The 15,795-nt window shown below is 37.3% G+C and overlaps 1 long non-coding RNA gene across 1 annotated transcript in view; it reads right to left on the bottom strand.

Annotated features, from left to right (window-relative positions):
- Positions 1-206: 206 nt before the first annotated feature.
- Positions 207-15,795, bottom strand: part of LOC132594419 (uncharacterized) — a 283,860-nt gene continuing 268,271 nt past the window's right edge. The window contains exon 3 of the long non-coding RNA XR_009560589.1: positions 207-265. This is a non-coding gene — a long non-coding RNA (uncharacterized lncRNA). The remainder of the gene's footprint in view (positions 266-15,795) is intronic.

The following is a 15,795-nucleotide window of genomic DNA, read 5'->3' on the forward strand; positions in this document are numbered from 1 at the left end:
AGAGAGGTAAACATACGAATCAGAAAAGACTAGCATATACCTTTCAGTATAGAAATTTCAGGTATCAATGTAATCTCAAATTTTAATCTGCTGCATTGAAAATTAAGAGATAGTGGAACAGCTTCTACAGATGGTAATGCAAGAATCACATACTCAGATATTCATTTACAGCATAAAAATAGTAGAAAGATTTTACCTGCATCATTCCATCCCCCTTGCCAGTACAACTCAGTGTCAAGAGGAATCCCCTCCACCATGGCTTCCCCTGCACAAGAAAAAAAGAGAAGAAAAGAGAGAAGACTTAAAATATCAGAAACAAATAAGAGACATTCTAATGAATGTTTCAGAAATAAAGATTATCTTAAGGGACTATTATAAACAATTATATATCAACTAATTGGATAACCTGGGAAAAAATAAACTTCTAGAAACATACAACCTACTAAAGCAGAATCAAGAAGAAATAGGAAGCCTAAACAGACCAATAACAAATAAGGAGATTGAATCAGTAGTCAAAAACCTCCCAACAAAGAAAAGCCCAGGACCAGAGGACTTCATGGGTAAATTCTATCAAACATTCTTAAACTCTTCCAAAAAACAAAAGGGGGGACATATAGAAACATTTAAGAAGGCCAGCATCACAGTGATAGCAAAGCTATACAAAGACACTAAAGAAAAGAAAAGCACAGGCTCATATCCTGGATAAACATAAATGCAAATATCCTCAATAAAACATTATCAAACCAAATTCAACTGTACATTAAAAGGATTATACACTATGGCCAAGTGGGATCTATCCCTGGGATGCAAGTATGGCTCAACATACATGAATCAAGAGGGTAGTAATAAATTAGAGCAGTGTGTCAGAGGTCCCCAAGACCACTCACAGTTTGATGACTTGCTAGGAGGACTAAGAGGTCTTAGTATATAATGTCACCCATCACTATGTTTTTTTTACAGTGAAAGAATATAAAGCAAAATTAGCAAAGGGAAAAGTCAAAGGGGACAAAGTCCAGAGAAAACCAGGCACAAGCCCTCTCCCTTTGGGGTCACACAAAACATGCTTAAATCTCCTAGCAATGAGTTGTGAAAATACAAATGAAATTTTGTCTATAAATAAGCTCATTAGAGACCTAGTTCCCAGAATTTTATTGAGGGCTGATCATATTAGGCACTGTCTGCCTATCATGTGTCAAAACTGCATACTCGCAGAAGGAAGGCAGGATAAGCCACATTATTCATATAAATAGTGTAGGCACAGTGAGCCACTCCTACCAGTTAGAATGATGGGAACCTTCCCTAAATCCAAGTTCTCAGATGTTAGTGAAGACCAACCTTGTAAGCAGGACTTACAAAGGATAGCAGTCAAGCCTAGTCTATCAGTGCTTTCTATGTGAGCAGGGAGTTTAACATTTAATTTATGCATTTTTGTATTATTCCACTTGTTACAATGAGTTCAGTTGGCCTTTGAATTTAAAATATTCATTAGTAAATAGAAAATATAGTTCAATTTGAAAACATAATACATATATTCACCCTACCACCTTCTCAAAATTTTATTAAAACAGAAGAATAATAACACTATGAAAGAAAGTACATCTCCAGCAGACAAAAAAAGAAACTTTTAAAATTATAAAAAAGACAGAACAGATTAATAATGAAAACAAAAAGAGCTGAAGAACTTTCAGTCTCACTGAGAGAAAGAGAGGGCCCCACAAATATTACTCTGAGCAGAAACTGTGTATAACTATAAGAACAATAACAACAGGAATTGAAAGGAACATGGGTACTTTTCCCATGTAATTAAAGGTCAGTAAACAAATTTCATTCCCTCTTTCTTAAAGTGGCTGTTTTCAGTGTTTTGACCACAGGATAAAAACACAAGTAGGGTACTCTAAAATACGACAAATTATATAGGAATAAGCAGAGTGCTTTAATTTCCTGTCAACCATCACAAAGGACACAGATTCCCTAAATTCAGAACCCCAGGAAAAACTAAACTCTAAAGGAATCCTAGTAACTACAATATGCCCCTCAACAACTATCCAAGCCAAGGGTAACCTGTTAATTCAAACCTGCATTCATGAAAAGAGAAAAGGTGAATTATTTATGCCTAAAGAAAGTGGCCAATTTGAATCAATCTTAACCATTATATGTAAATATGGATATACAATCAAGAATCAACTAGTGAAGAAAACCAACATGATGTAACTGAAAGCATTAAAATTCTGCAAAGTGAACACATTATGTAATCTTATAATTTATATTTTCCTATTAATTCTAACATTGAAGTTGCACCCTCATTGCTGCATCCTCATCCTCTACTTTTTATAATGCTATACTTTCTCAAAGCTCTCAGAGGCAGCCATTTTTAATGTCCATGAACTTTATTGAAATTAAAAGTTAATATTTTGGCTAAATAACAGAATGACCCAAGCTGAAGATGTAATTAATAAACATAAGATTAAATTCAGGTATTTTCCAGGAGTGCAGTGAAAATGTATAAAAAGATGAGAAGAAAAATAAGTGAGATACATAAAATGGGTGCAATAGTTCCAATATCCTTTTAACAGGGATCAAAATAAATAGACTATAGACAATGAAGAGTAGGAGGGAAATAAATAGTGTAAAATAACTCTGAATAGAAGAATGAACTAAGTGTCATTATGGAAAGTCCAAAAGGGAATATTTTTTAAGTTTAAAAATCTGAAACAATTGGGTGAAACTTCTGAACCACAAATATTCAATTTTTTTTAACTTCAGAAAGAAAATATAAAAGCAATCCCTAAAACAAAACAAGAATCAGACTAGAGAACAGAGCAATATCTCCATAGTTCTGTGGGAGATTTATTTTGATGTTATAAAAGTCATACCTAGACAAAGAATTTTGTCAGTAAATGACAGAACATACAGAAAATAAGGCTAGAGAAGATGTGAAAAACAAAATTAACATATGCATATGGCCATGTATACATTACTGTTTGTAACAGCAGCAGAATATACATTCTTTTTTGTATAGAATGTACAAAATTGATTATTGATATAATTGATTTACAATGGTGTGTTAGTTTCTACTGTATAACAAAGTGAATCAGCAATACATATACATTTATCCCCATTTGTCCTCGCTCTTGCATCTCCCTCCCACCCTCCCTATCCCACCCCTCTAGGTGGACACAAAGCAACGAGCTAATCTCCCTGTGCCATGTGGCTGCTTCCCACTAGCTATCTATTTTACATTTGGTACAGTATATATGTCCATGCCACTCTCTCACTTCATCCCAGCTTACCCTTCCCCCTCCCCGTGTCCTCAAGCCCATTGTCTACATCTGCGTCTTTATTCCTGTCCTGCCCCTAGTTTCTTCAGAACCGTTTTTTCTTTTTAGATTCCATATGTATGTGTTAGCATATGGTGTTTGTTTTTCTCTTTCTGACTTAATTCACTCTGTATGACAGTCTCCAGATCCATCCACTGCACTACAAATAACTCAATTTCGTTTCTTTTTATGGCTGAGTAATATTCCATTGTATATATGTGCCACATCTTCTTTATCCATTCATCTGTTGATGGGCACTTAAGTTGCTTCCATGTCCTGGCTATTGTAAATAGTGCTGCAATGAACACTGTGGTACATGACTTGTTGAATTATGGTTTTCTCAGGGTATATGCTCAGTAGTAGGTTTGCTGGGTCATATGGTAGTTCTATTTTTAGGTTTTTAAGGAACCTCCATACAGTTCTCCATAGTGGCTGTATCAATTATATATTCCCACCAACAGTGCAAGAGGGTTCCCTTTTCTCCACATCCTCTCCAGCATTTATTGTTTGTAGATATTTTGATGATGGCCATTCTGACAGATGTGAGGTGATACCTCATTGTAGTTTTGAGTTTCATTTCTCTAATGATTAGTGATGTTGAGCATTGTTTCATCTATTTGTTGGCAATCTGTATATCTTCGTTAGAGAAATGTCTATTTAGGTCTTCTGCCCATTTTTGGATTCGGTTGTTTGTTTTTTTAATATTGAGCTGCATGAGCTGCTTGTACGTTTTGGAAATTAATCCTTTGTCAGTTGCTTCATATGCAAATATTTTCTCCCATTCTGAGGGTTGTCTTTATGTCTTGTGTATAGTTTGCTTTGCTGTGCAAAAGCTTTTAAGTTTCATTAGGTTCCATTGGTTTATTTTTGTTTTTATTTCCATTTCTATAGCGGGTGGGTCAAAAAGGATCTTGCTGTGATTTATGTCATAGACTGTTCTACCTATGTTTTCCTCTAAGACTTGTATAATGTCTGGCCTTACATTTAGGTCTTTAATCCATTTTGAGTTTATTTTTGTGTGTAGTGTTAGGGAGTGTTCTAATTTCATTCTTTTACCTGTACCTGTCCAGTTTCCCCAGCAACACTTACTGAAGAGGCTTTCTTTTCTCCATTGTATATTCTTGCCTCCTTTATCAAAAATAAGGTAACCATATGTGCATGGGTTTATCTCTGGGCTTTCTATCCTGTTCCATTGATCTATATTTCTGCTTTTGTGCCAGTAACATACTGCCTCAATTAATGTAGCTCTGTAGTATAGTCTGAAGTCAGGGAGCCTGATTCCTCCTGCTCCGTTCTTCATTCTCAAGATTGCTTTGGCTATTTGGGGTCTTCTGTATTTCCATACAAATTGTGAAATTTTTTGTTCTAGTTCTGTGAGAAATGTCATTGGTAGTCTGACAGGGATTGCACTGAATATGTAGATTGCTTTGGGTAGTATAGTCATTTTCACAATGTTCCTTCTTCCAATCCAAGAACATGGTATATCTCTCCATCTGTTGGTATCATCTTTAATTTCTTTCATCAGTGTCACAGTTTTCTGCATACAGGTGTTTTGTCTCCTTAGGTAGGTTTATTACTAGGTATTCAATTCTTTCTGTTGCAATGGTAAATGGGAGGGTTTCCTTAATATCTCTGTCAGATTTTTCATCGTAAGTGTATAGGAATGCAAAAGTTTTCTGTGCATTAATTTTGCATCCTGCTACTTTACCAAATTCATTGATTAGCTCCAGTAGTTTTCTGGTAGCAGCTTTAGGATTCTCTATGTATAGTATCATGTCATCTGCAAACAGTGACAGCTTTACTTCTTCTTTTCCGATTTGGATTCCTTTTATTTCCTTTTCTTCTCTGATTGCTGTGGCTAAAACTTCCAAAACTATGTTGAATAAGAGTGGTGAGAGTGGGCAACCTTGTCTTGTTCCTGATCTTAGAGGAAATGGTTTTAGTTTTTCACCATTGAGAATGATTTTGGCTGTGGGTTTGTCATATGTGGCCTTTATTATGTTGAGGTAAGTTCCCCCTATGCCTACATTCTGGAGGGGTTTTATCATAAATGGGTGTTGAATTTTGTCGAAAGCTTTCTCTGCATCTATTGAGATTATCATATCGTTTTTATCTTTCAATTTGTTAATATGGTGTATCACATTGATTGATTTGCGTATATTGAAGAAACATTGCATTCCTGGGATAAACCCCACTGATCATGGTGTATGATCCCTTTAATATGCTGTTGGATTCTGTTTGCTAGTATTTTGTTGAGATAAATACAGAACAGAAATGAATAAAACAGAAACAAAGTTGATACAGTAAGAAAAGTTGGTTCTTTGAAAAGATCAATAAAATTTATCCTCTAGGCAAGACTGAGTGAGAAAGTAAGAAAATAAAGCAGGCACAATTAATGAATATCAGGAATGAAAATAAATAATATTAAACAAAATTAAAATTAACAAAATTAAAGATGGTTATAGACATTAAAACTTAAAAAGAGAATGTTAACTTTATGATAATATAATTGTAAAGTTAAATGAAATAGGTTCAGAAGATAATATAACAATGAAATTGATAAAAAAATTGAAAATCTGAATATGTCAGTAGTATAAATATTAAAAAAGAAATTATATTAATAATGTATCTTCCCACTGAGAAAATATACTGAATGTTCACAAAAAAAACAATTATAATATTAGAGAAACTCTTCTAGAAAGCAGAAGAGTGTACCCACATCAACACTTTTTATTAAGCTAAATGATCTTGATCAAAAACCTATCAATAGTATTGTAATGAAACAAAGCTTACAGATCAGTCATTCTTGTAAGCTTCAAAATCCTAAACAAAATGCAAATCAAATATAAAAAGTACGTTATAAAAAGTATATTACAACATTACTGTATTAAGTTTATCAGAGAAACATAAGGTGAGTTTAATATTAGGTAATTCAGTAGTATGAAGCTTTGCATTAGGTAATTAAACAAGAAACATCACATGATAATTTCAAAATATCCAGAAAAAGCATCTGATAAAGTCCAATATTAGTTTATGTTGGGGCTTCCCTGGTGGCGCAGTGGTTGAGAGTCTGCCTGCCGATGCAGGGGACGCGGGTTCGTGCCCTGGTCTGGGAGGATCCCACATGCCGCGGAGCGGCTGGGCCCGTGAGCCATGGCTGCTGAGCCTGTGCGTCCAGAGCCTTGCTCCGCAACGGGAGAGGCCACGGCAGTGAGAAGCCCACGTACCGCAAAAAAAAAAAAAGTATTTACAACCTCCCCCAAGAACAACAATGACAACTACAACCAATCTCATACATAATAGTGAAAGTTTGAAAAGTTTCCCATGCTACTCAACGTTATACCAGAGGTGGTAACAAGAACATTAAGGCAGAAAAAAACCTATTAAAAATTAGAAAGAGGAAGGGAGCCATAACCATTCAATGGGGGAAGTACAGTCTTCAACAAATGGTGCTGGGAAAATAGGATATTCACATGCAAAAGAATGAAGTTGGAACCCTACACTCCACGACATACAAAACTTAACTCAAAATAAATCAAGGACCAAAATGTAATAGCTAAAATTATAAAATTCATAAAGGAAAACATGGCTAGATACTCTGCTTATTGTCCCACCCAGCTAAAATAAAAATATTGACCAGAGTTTCAGTTCTTATCTGAGGCTCAGGCTCCTCTGCCAAGCTCACCTGCGTTAAAAGAATTCAATTCCTTGTGGTTGTAGGAACATGTTATTCTTATGACATAGGAATCCCTTCTTCTTCAAGACAATTGCAGTGTGCTAAATCCTTACCATTCCTTAGATCTCTCTTACTTCTTCTTAAGCCTTTCTCTTCACTTTTAAGGGCTCAGGTGATTACATTTGGACGAAATGAACCATTCAGGATAATCTCATCATATTCACAGGGTCCTAGGAGATTGGGTCTGTGAATTAGCATGTGGAGTTTTTGCAGGGAGGGGCCATATTTTTGCCTACCACAATGGCATATGTAAAAATATCTAAAAGAATCAACTGATAAATATTTTAGTATTAATAAGGCAGCTAAAAGATAAGGCAGTTTAGTAGGTTTGTTGGCTATATAAAACATTAACTTTAAAAAATATCAATTGTATTTCAACATGCCAGTAACACACACAAAAAATAAAGTATACCATTCACAATACTGTCAAAATCATGAAGTAAGAACAAATGTATCACAGTATTGCAATTGTCTTTGGAGACAATTATAAAATTTTAATAGGAGATATTAAAGATTTCCTGAATGTAGAGATATATCATGTTAATGAATTTATGGACTTAGTATTTTAAATATGTCCATTACCCCCACATCAATTTTAGATTCAATAGAACTCCAATAAAAAAACCCACAGATTATACTGTGGGACTTCACAACTGATTTTTAAATCTTGTATGGAAACAGAAAGGATCAAGAATACCCAAGCCATTCCTGAAAGAAAATACAAGGGTTGAATAACTTGCTTTAACAGTTTAAAAAATAAGGGGCCAGATCAAGGTGGCAGAATAGAAGGACATGAAGCTCACCTCCTCCCACAAATACATCAAAAGTACATCTACACGTGGAACAACTCTCACAGAATACCTGCTGAACACTGGCAGAAGATCTCATAAAAACAAAACCGCAAGGAAGATCACCACGTAACAAAGTAGGACAAAACAACAACAACAAAAAGGAATTTGGATGGGACCTGCACCTCTGGAAGGGAGCTGTGAAAGAGGAAAGGTTCCCTCACCCTGGGAAGCCCCATCACTGGTGGGGAGATCAGCCAGGACAGAAAGGGAGCTTCTGAGGCTCAGAGGAGAGTGCAGCAGCCAGCTTGCAGCAGGCAAAACAGAGAAAGACCAGCACAGAGGGTCCATGCCACTTCCTTGCACTCCCCAACCCAAGATGCACTTCTGGTGTGCGTGGGGGCTGGGTGCTGAAACTCTGGCTTCAGCGTACCCAGAGAAAGGACAGGGGTTGGCTGTGTGGAGAGAGCCTGAAGGAGCTGGACTGTGGTCTAAGCTGCAACCTGGGGTGTGCACAGGAAGGAGCCCAGGTCTGCCACTGAAGCCCCATTGTTAACATGCATGCTGGAAGGGTGGGGCCTACTGGTGCATCCTCATTTTCAGCATACTTACAGTGGGTGTGGAGTTCTGGGAGCACATAAGCACCTGCAGGTTGCCCACATGCAGAGGTGGGGCTGAAATCCAAGCCAATCCCCAGGAGCCCCAACACTTCAGAAGCAGTCACTGTGTCATCAGCGGATTTATGCACCACAGGTGGCTTTGTAAACTCACTGCCTGCAGGACATCTGAGCCGATTACTGGTGCTCCCATGGCTGGGGCAGGTCTGGTGATAGCAAGCTATAGGCTCTGCAAGTGCACACATGTAGAGGTAGGGCTGGGGTCTGGGCTGACTTGGTAGCTCCGAGGGCAGGTCCAAGTGTGGGACTATGGTGGTCCCAGTGCCTGACCTCAGTGGTTCTGTGCCAACAGATATGCGCTAAGCACTTTGTGAACAGAGCACCTGCGGGACACCTGGGCCAACTGCCTGAATTTCCAAGGTTGAGGCAGTGCTGAGGGCAGTGCCAAAACAGTGTAGTTGGTGAGCTTGCACAACAGGTGACAGGTGATACCACAGAGTGCACTTCCTAGTGGACAGCTCCTGTGGAGGAATACTCAGTGGCTCCTCTCCCAGTGGGAGTGCTCCAGTTCCTCCTACCTCACACCACAGTTCAGAAACAGGTCTGGGGGCATCTACTCCAACAACTGGGGAGCAGACCCTGCACCCAACAGGGCTGTGACAACCACAGAGCAAAGAGGAGGCCTGCTCAACAACCAGTGCAGGCTCTGGTCACCACACCAGTCACACCCCCTACAAAAGGGATAACAGCCTACACACACTGAGAGAAAATGTGGCAAGCATCCATACTAAATACAGGCCTTGCACCAAAAATATGAGATTCACGCAGGCTACATGGGGATGCTCCCACATAAGAACCCTCCTAGACCATAGTAGATAACTGTTTCTCCTAAACTCATAGAGTCAGAGAAATATAAGTAAAACTAAGAAGCAGAGGAACCACTTCCAATTAAGAGATCAAGAGGATTACCCTGAAAGTACAAACAATGAAACAAACCTCTCCAATCTACTAGACCTCAAATTCAAAAAGGAGGTAATGAAAATACTGAAGGAATTAAGAAAAGCTACCAATAGAAATGCAGATGACTGTAAAAATGGAACTAGAAACTATGAAGAAATCAGGGTAGCAATAGACATACCAGAAAAAATAGACTTTAAAAGGCCATAAAGAAAGATAAAGAAGGACACTATATAATGATACAAGGATAAATACAAGAAAAGGATATTATATTCATTAACATATATGCACCCAGTATAGTAGCACCTAAATACATAAAACAAATACTAACAGACATAAAGGGAGAAATTAACAGGAAAACAAAAATAGTAGGAGACTTTAAAAACCCACTCACATCAATGGACAGATCTTCCAGACAAAAAATCAAGAAGGCAACAGGGGCTTCCCTGGTGGTGCAGTTGTTGAGAGTCCGCCTGCTGATGCAAGGGGCATGGGTTCATGCCCCGGTCTGGGAAGATCCCACATGCCTGGAATGGCTGTGCCTATGAGCCATGGCCGCTGAGCCTGTGTGTCCGGAGCCTGTTGCTCCGCAACGGGAGAGGCCACAACAGTGAGAGGCCTGTGTACCGCAAAAAGAAAAAAAAAAAAAAAAAGAAGGCAACAGATACCCTAAATGATACAATAGAACAGTTAGACTTAATTGATATTTTTAGTACATCACATCCAAAAAAAACTAGAATACACATTCTTTTCAAGTGCACATGGAACAGTCTCTAGGACTGCCTACGTACAAAACAAACCTCAACAAATTTAAGAGGAAAGAAGTCAATTTAAGCATCTTTTCTGACCACAATGTCATGAAACTAGAATTCAACCACAGAAAGAGAAACAAGAAAAAAATGATTACATGGAGACTAAACAACATGCTACTAAAAAACCAATGGGGCAACGATGAAATCAAAGAGGAAATTAAAAAATACCTTGAGACAAATGACAATGAAAACACAACCATACAAAATCTATGGGATGCAGCAATAGCATTCCTAAGAGGGAAGTCCATAGTGATACAGGCCTTCCTCAAAAAAAAACAAGAAAAATCTCAAATAAACAACCTAGCCTACCACCCCAAAAAGTTAGAAAAAGAACAAACAAAACCTAAAGTCACCAAAAGGAAAGAAATGATAAATATCAGAGAGGAAAGAAATGAAATAGAGATTGAAAAAATAGAAAAATATCAATAAAATCAAGATCTAGTTCCTTGAAAGGGTAAACAAAATTGACAAACCTCTGTCCAGGCTCACCAAGAAGAAAAGATAAAGGACCCAAATAAACAAAATAAGAAATGAAAGAGGAGAAATAACAACTGATACCACAGAAATATTACAAAAAACCATAAGAGAATACTATGAACAATTATATGCCAACATTGGACAACCTAGAAGAAATGGACAAGTTTCTAGAGACATACAGCCCACCAAAAGTGAATCAAGAAGAAATAGATAATTTGAACAGATCAATCACTAGAAGTGAAATAGAATCTGTAATAAGAAAAACTCCCTGCAAACAGAAGTCCAGAACAAGATGGCTTCACTAGGGAATTCTATCAAACATACAAAGAACTTATACTGATCCTTCTCAAATTCCTCCTAAAGATTGAATAGGAAGGAACACTCCCAAAGTCATTCTATGAAGCCACCATCACCCTGATACCAAAACCAGACAAAGACACTACCTAAAAAGAAAACTACAGGGCAATATCTTTGATGAATATAGATACAAAAGTTCTCAACAAAATATTAGCAAACTGAATGCAACAACACATAAAAAAAGATCATACACCACAATCAAGTTGGATTCATCCCATGGTCACAAGTATGGTTCAACATATGCAAAACAATTAATGTGATATACCACATCAACAAAAGAAAAGACAAAAACCACATAATTATTTCAATAGATGCAGAAAAAGCCTTCAATATAATTAGACATCCATTCATGATAAAAACTCTTAACAAAGTGGGTATAGAGGGAACATATCTCAACATAATAAAAGCTATTTATGATAAACTAACAGCCAACGTAAAACTCAACAGTGAAAATCTGAAAGGCTTCACAGTAAAATCTGGAAACAAGGATGCCCATTCTCACTACTTCTACTCAACATAGTATTGGAAGTCCTAGCTACAGCAATCAGACAAGAAAAAGAAATAAAAGGTATCCAAATAGGAAGAGAAGAGATAAAATTGCCATTATATGCAGATAACATTATACAATATATAGAAAACCTCAAAGACTCCACACAAAACTACTAGAACTGATAAACAAATTCAGCAAGGTAGCAGGATACAAGATTAAAATACAGTAATCTGTTGTTTCTTTACACTAACAATAAAATATCAGAAAGGAAAAGTAAAAAAAAAAAAATCCCGGAGCTTCCCTGGTGGCGCAGTGGTTGAGAGTCCGCCTGCTGATGCAGGGGACATGGGTTCGTGCCCTGGACCGGGAAGATCCCACATGACGCAGAGCGGCTGGGCCTGTGAGCCATGGCCGCTGAGCCTGCGCGTCCGGAGCCTATGCTCTGCAACGGGAGAGGCCACAACAGTGAGAGGCCCATGTACCACAAAAAAAAAACAACAACAAAGAAACAAAACAAAACAAAAAAAAATCCCTTCTAAAATCTCATCAAAAAAAAAAAAAGATACTTAGGAATAAACCTGACCAAGGAGGGGAAAGACTTATATGCTGAGAATTATAAAACACTGAGGAAGGAAACTGAAGGTGATTCAAAGAAATGGAAAGATATCCAATACTTTTGGATTAGAAGAATTAATATTGTCAAAATGGTATTACTACCAAAAGCAATCTACAGATTTAATGCAATCCCTATCAAAATACCCATGACATTTTTCACAGAACTAGAACAAACAACCTTAAAACTTATATGGTACCATGAAAGACGCAGAATTGCCAATCAATCCTGAGGAAAAAGAACGAAGTAGGTGCCATAACCCTCCCAAACTTCAGACAATACTACAAAGCTACAGTAATCAAAACAGAATGGTACTGGCACAAAAACAGACATATGGATCAATGGAATAGAAGAGAGAGTCCAGAAATAAACTCACGAACCTACAGTCAGTCTTCAACAAAGGAGGCAAGAATATACAATGGAGAAAAGACAGTCTCTTCAGCAAATGGTGTTGGGAAAGCTGGACAGCCACATGTAAGTCAATGAAGTTAGAACACACCCTCACACTGTACACAAAAATAAACTCAAAATGGATTAAAGACTTAAATATAAGACATGATAACATAAAACTCCTAGAAGAGAGCACAGGAAAAACATTCTCTGACATAAATTGTACCAATGTTTTCTTAGGTCAGTCTCCCAAGGCAACAGAAATAAAAGCAAAAATAAACAAATGGGACCTAATCAAACTTATAAGCTTTTTCACAGCAAAGGAAACCATCAACAAAACAAAAAGACAACCTATGGACCAGGATATAATATTTGCAAACAATGTGACTGACAAGGGCTTGAAACATGAAAACAGTTCATACACGTAAGTAACAAAAAAACCAAACAACCTAATCATATAATGGACAGAAGATCCAAATAGACATTTCTCCAAAGAAGACACACAGATGGCCAATATGCACACGAGAAGATGCTCAACATCGCTAATTATTAAAGAAATGCAAATAAAACCTGCAATGAGGTACCACCTCACACTGGTCAGAATGGCCATCATTAAATAGTCTACAAATAACAAGTGCTGGAGAGGCTGTGGAGAAAAGGGAACCCTCTTATACTGTTAGCGGGACTGTAAATTGGTGCAGCCACTATGGAGAACAGTATGCAGGCTCCTCAAAAAACTAAAAATAGAGTTGTTGTATTATCCAGCAATCCCACTCCTGGGCATATATCTGGATAAAACTATAACTCAAAAAGATACATGTACTCCTATGTTCATAGCAGCACTATTTACAACAGGCAAACATGAAAGCAACCTAAATGTTCATTGACAGATAAATGGATAAAGAAGATGTGGTACATATATACAATGGAATATTACTTAGCCATGAAAGAATGAAATTTGCAGCAACATGGATGTACCTAGAAATTATTATACTAAATGAAGTAATAAGTCAGAAAGACAAATATCATATGATATCACTTATATGTGGATGGAATCTAAAATATGACACAAATGAACTTATTTATGAAACAGAAACATACTCACAGACATAGAAAATAAACTTATGGTTACCAAAGGGGAAAAGGGATGGGGGAGGGATAAATTAGGAGTTTGGGATTAGTAGATACAGTCTACTATATATAAAATAGACAAAAAACAAGGTCCTACTATATAGCACAGGGAACTATATTCAATACCCTGTAATAAACCATAATGGAAAAGAATATGAAAAAGAATATATATATATATATATGAAACTGAATATATATATAAAACTGAATCACTTTACTGTACACCAGAAACTAACACAACATTGTAAATCAACTATACTTCACTAAAAAATTAAATTAAAAATAGTTTAAAAATGTACTTATTTTAAAGTAAAATAATCAGACAGCATGGTATTTGGACATGGATGCGTAAATAAATCACTCAGAATGAAAATAAAAATCCTAGAAACTGAGTAACCTATGTATGGACAATTGATGCACGAAAGAGATGGCCTTGAAGAAAAGCAAGAAAGGATGAACTTTACAAAAAGTCATGTGGCGACAACTGATGAATCAACAGGACTTTTACTGCGTATCATATGCAAAGATCAATTCCAGGTTGACATCAGCAAAAATGGCAGAATAAATGATCCCCAATTCTACCATGCATAAAAGCAAGAAAAAACTGGCAAAAACTGTCAGAATCAACTTTTTTTTAGATTCTGGAAACTTACCAAGGCTTGCAACAATCTGGAGAATGTACTTGCTCAAAAAAAGAAAAAAATGAAAAGAACAATTCTCAGTAAGAACTGAGAATCTTGTGGCATTTAACTTACCCCATTCCCATACCCAGCTCCCTTTCCCCATGGTAGCCATGAAAATAACAGACCACTGGACCACTTTCCTGGCACGAAAGGAAAAAGAACAGAACTTATTCACATAGAGTTGTAATTAATTATTTGTTCTGACCTGTCTGGTATCTCCCTGGAAAACTGGCTCAAACGTTAGTTTTTATGTCAGTAACTTGCAGGTTTACTGTTAAAGCAGCTTGCAAATTGGGGGCAGCATTTCCTGAAAACCTTGCAGGCTAAAACAATCTTAGGTTCCTGCCACCTCAGATGATAGGTGATGTGTAACAGCTGTGGAAAACAATAGACTAACCAAAAAGTTTGGGAGGTTTTATGGAATGAATTGTGTCCCCTCAAAATTCATATGTTGAAACCCTAACCCCAGAATTTTAGAATATGACCATATTTGGAGATGCGTGCACACAGAGAAAAGGCCATGTGAGAGAGGCCTTAGGAGAAATCAAACCTGCCAACACCTTGCTCTAGGACTTGAAGTCTCTAGAACTGTGAGAAAATTAATTTCTGTGGTTTAAGCCACGCAGTCTGTGATATTTTGTTATGGTAGCCCTAGCAACTAACACAGGAGGAACGTCCCTAAAACTTTGGAAAGTTGCAAAATATTCCTGGGATCTAGAGCGGAATCTAGAAGGTCAATAATTTTCCAATGTCACATTTTATGATAACGTTTATGTGAAATTTGCAGAATAGGCAAATCCATAGAGACTGAAAGTAGAACAGTGATTGTCAGGGGATGGGAGTGATGGGTGATTGACATTAACTCCTAATGACTATGGTTTCATTATGGGGTAGTGGAAAGTTCTGGAATTAGACAGTGGTGAGGGCTATACAGCAGTAAATATATTGTAATCCACTTAGGTGTACACTTTAAAAATGCTGAATTAGGGCTTCCCTGGTAGCGCAGTGGTTGTGAGTCCACCTGCCGATGCAGGGGACACGGGTTCATGCCCCGGTTCGGGGGGATCCCACGTGCCACGGAGCGGCTGGGCCCGGGAGCCATGGCCACTGGGCCTGTGCGTCCAGAGGCTGTGCTCCACAGCAGGAGAGGCCACGGCGGTGAGAGGTCCGTGTACCGCAAAAAAAAAAAAAAAAAAAAAAAAGCTGAATTATATGCTATATAAAATATATCCCAAATTTTACAAATGCTATAAAAATCAATTCCAGGCAGAAAAAATGACTAACGCATGAAAGGGGAAACTATACATTTTTAGAAGATGCATAAGACAATATTTTTATGATTTTATCTTGAAGGAAAGATGTGTTAAACTAGATGAAAACAGCCATATGCATGAAGGAAATACTGATAAACTCAATTACATTAAACT

The sequence above is a fragment of the Globicephala melas genome, chromosome X, assembly GCF_963455315.2.
Source record: "Globicephala melas chromosome X, mGloMel1.2, whole genome shotgun sequence".
NCBI lineage: Eukaryota > Metazoa > Chordata > Mammalia > Artiodactyla > Delphinidae > Globicephala > Globicephala melas.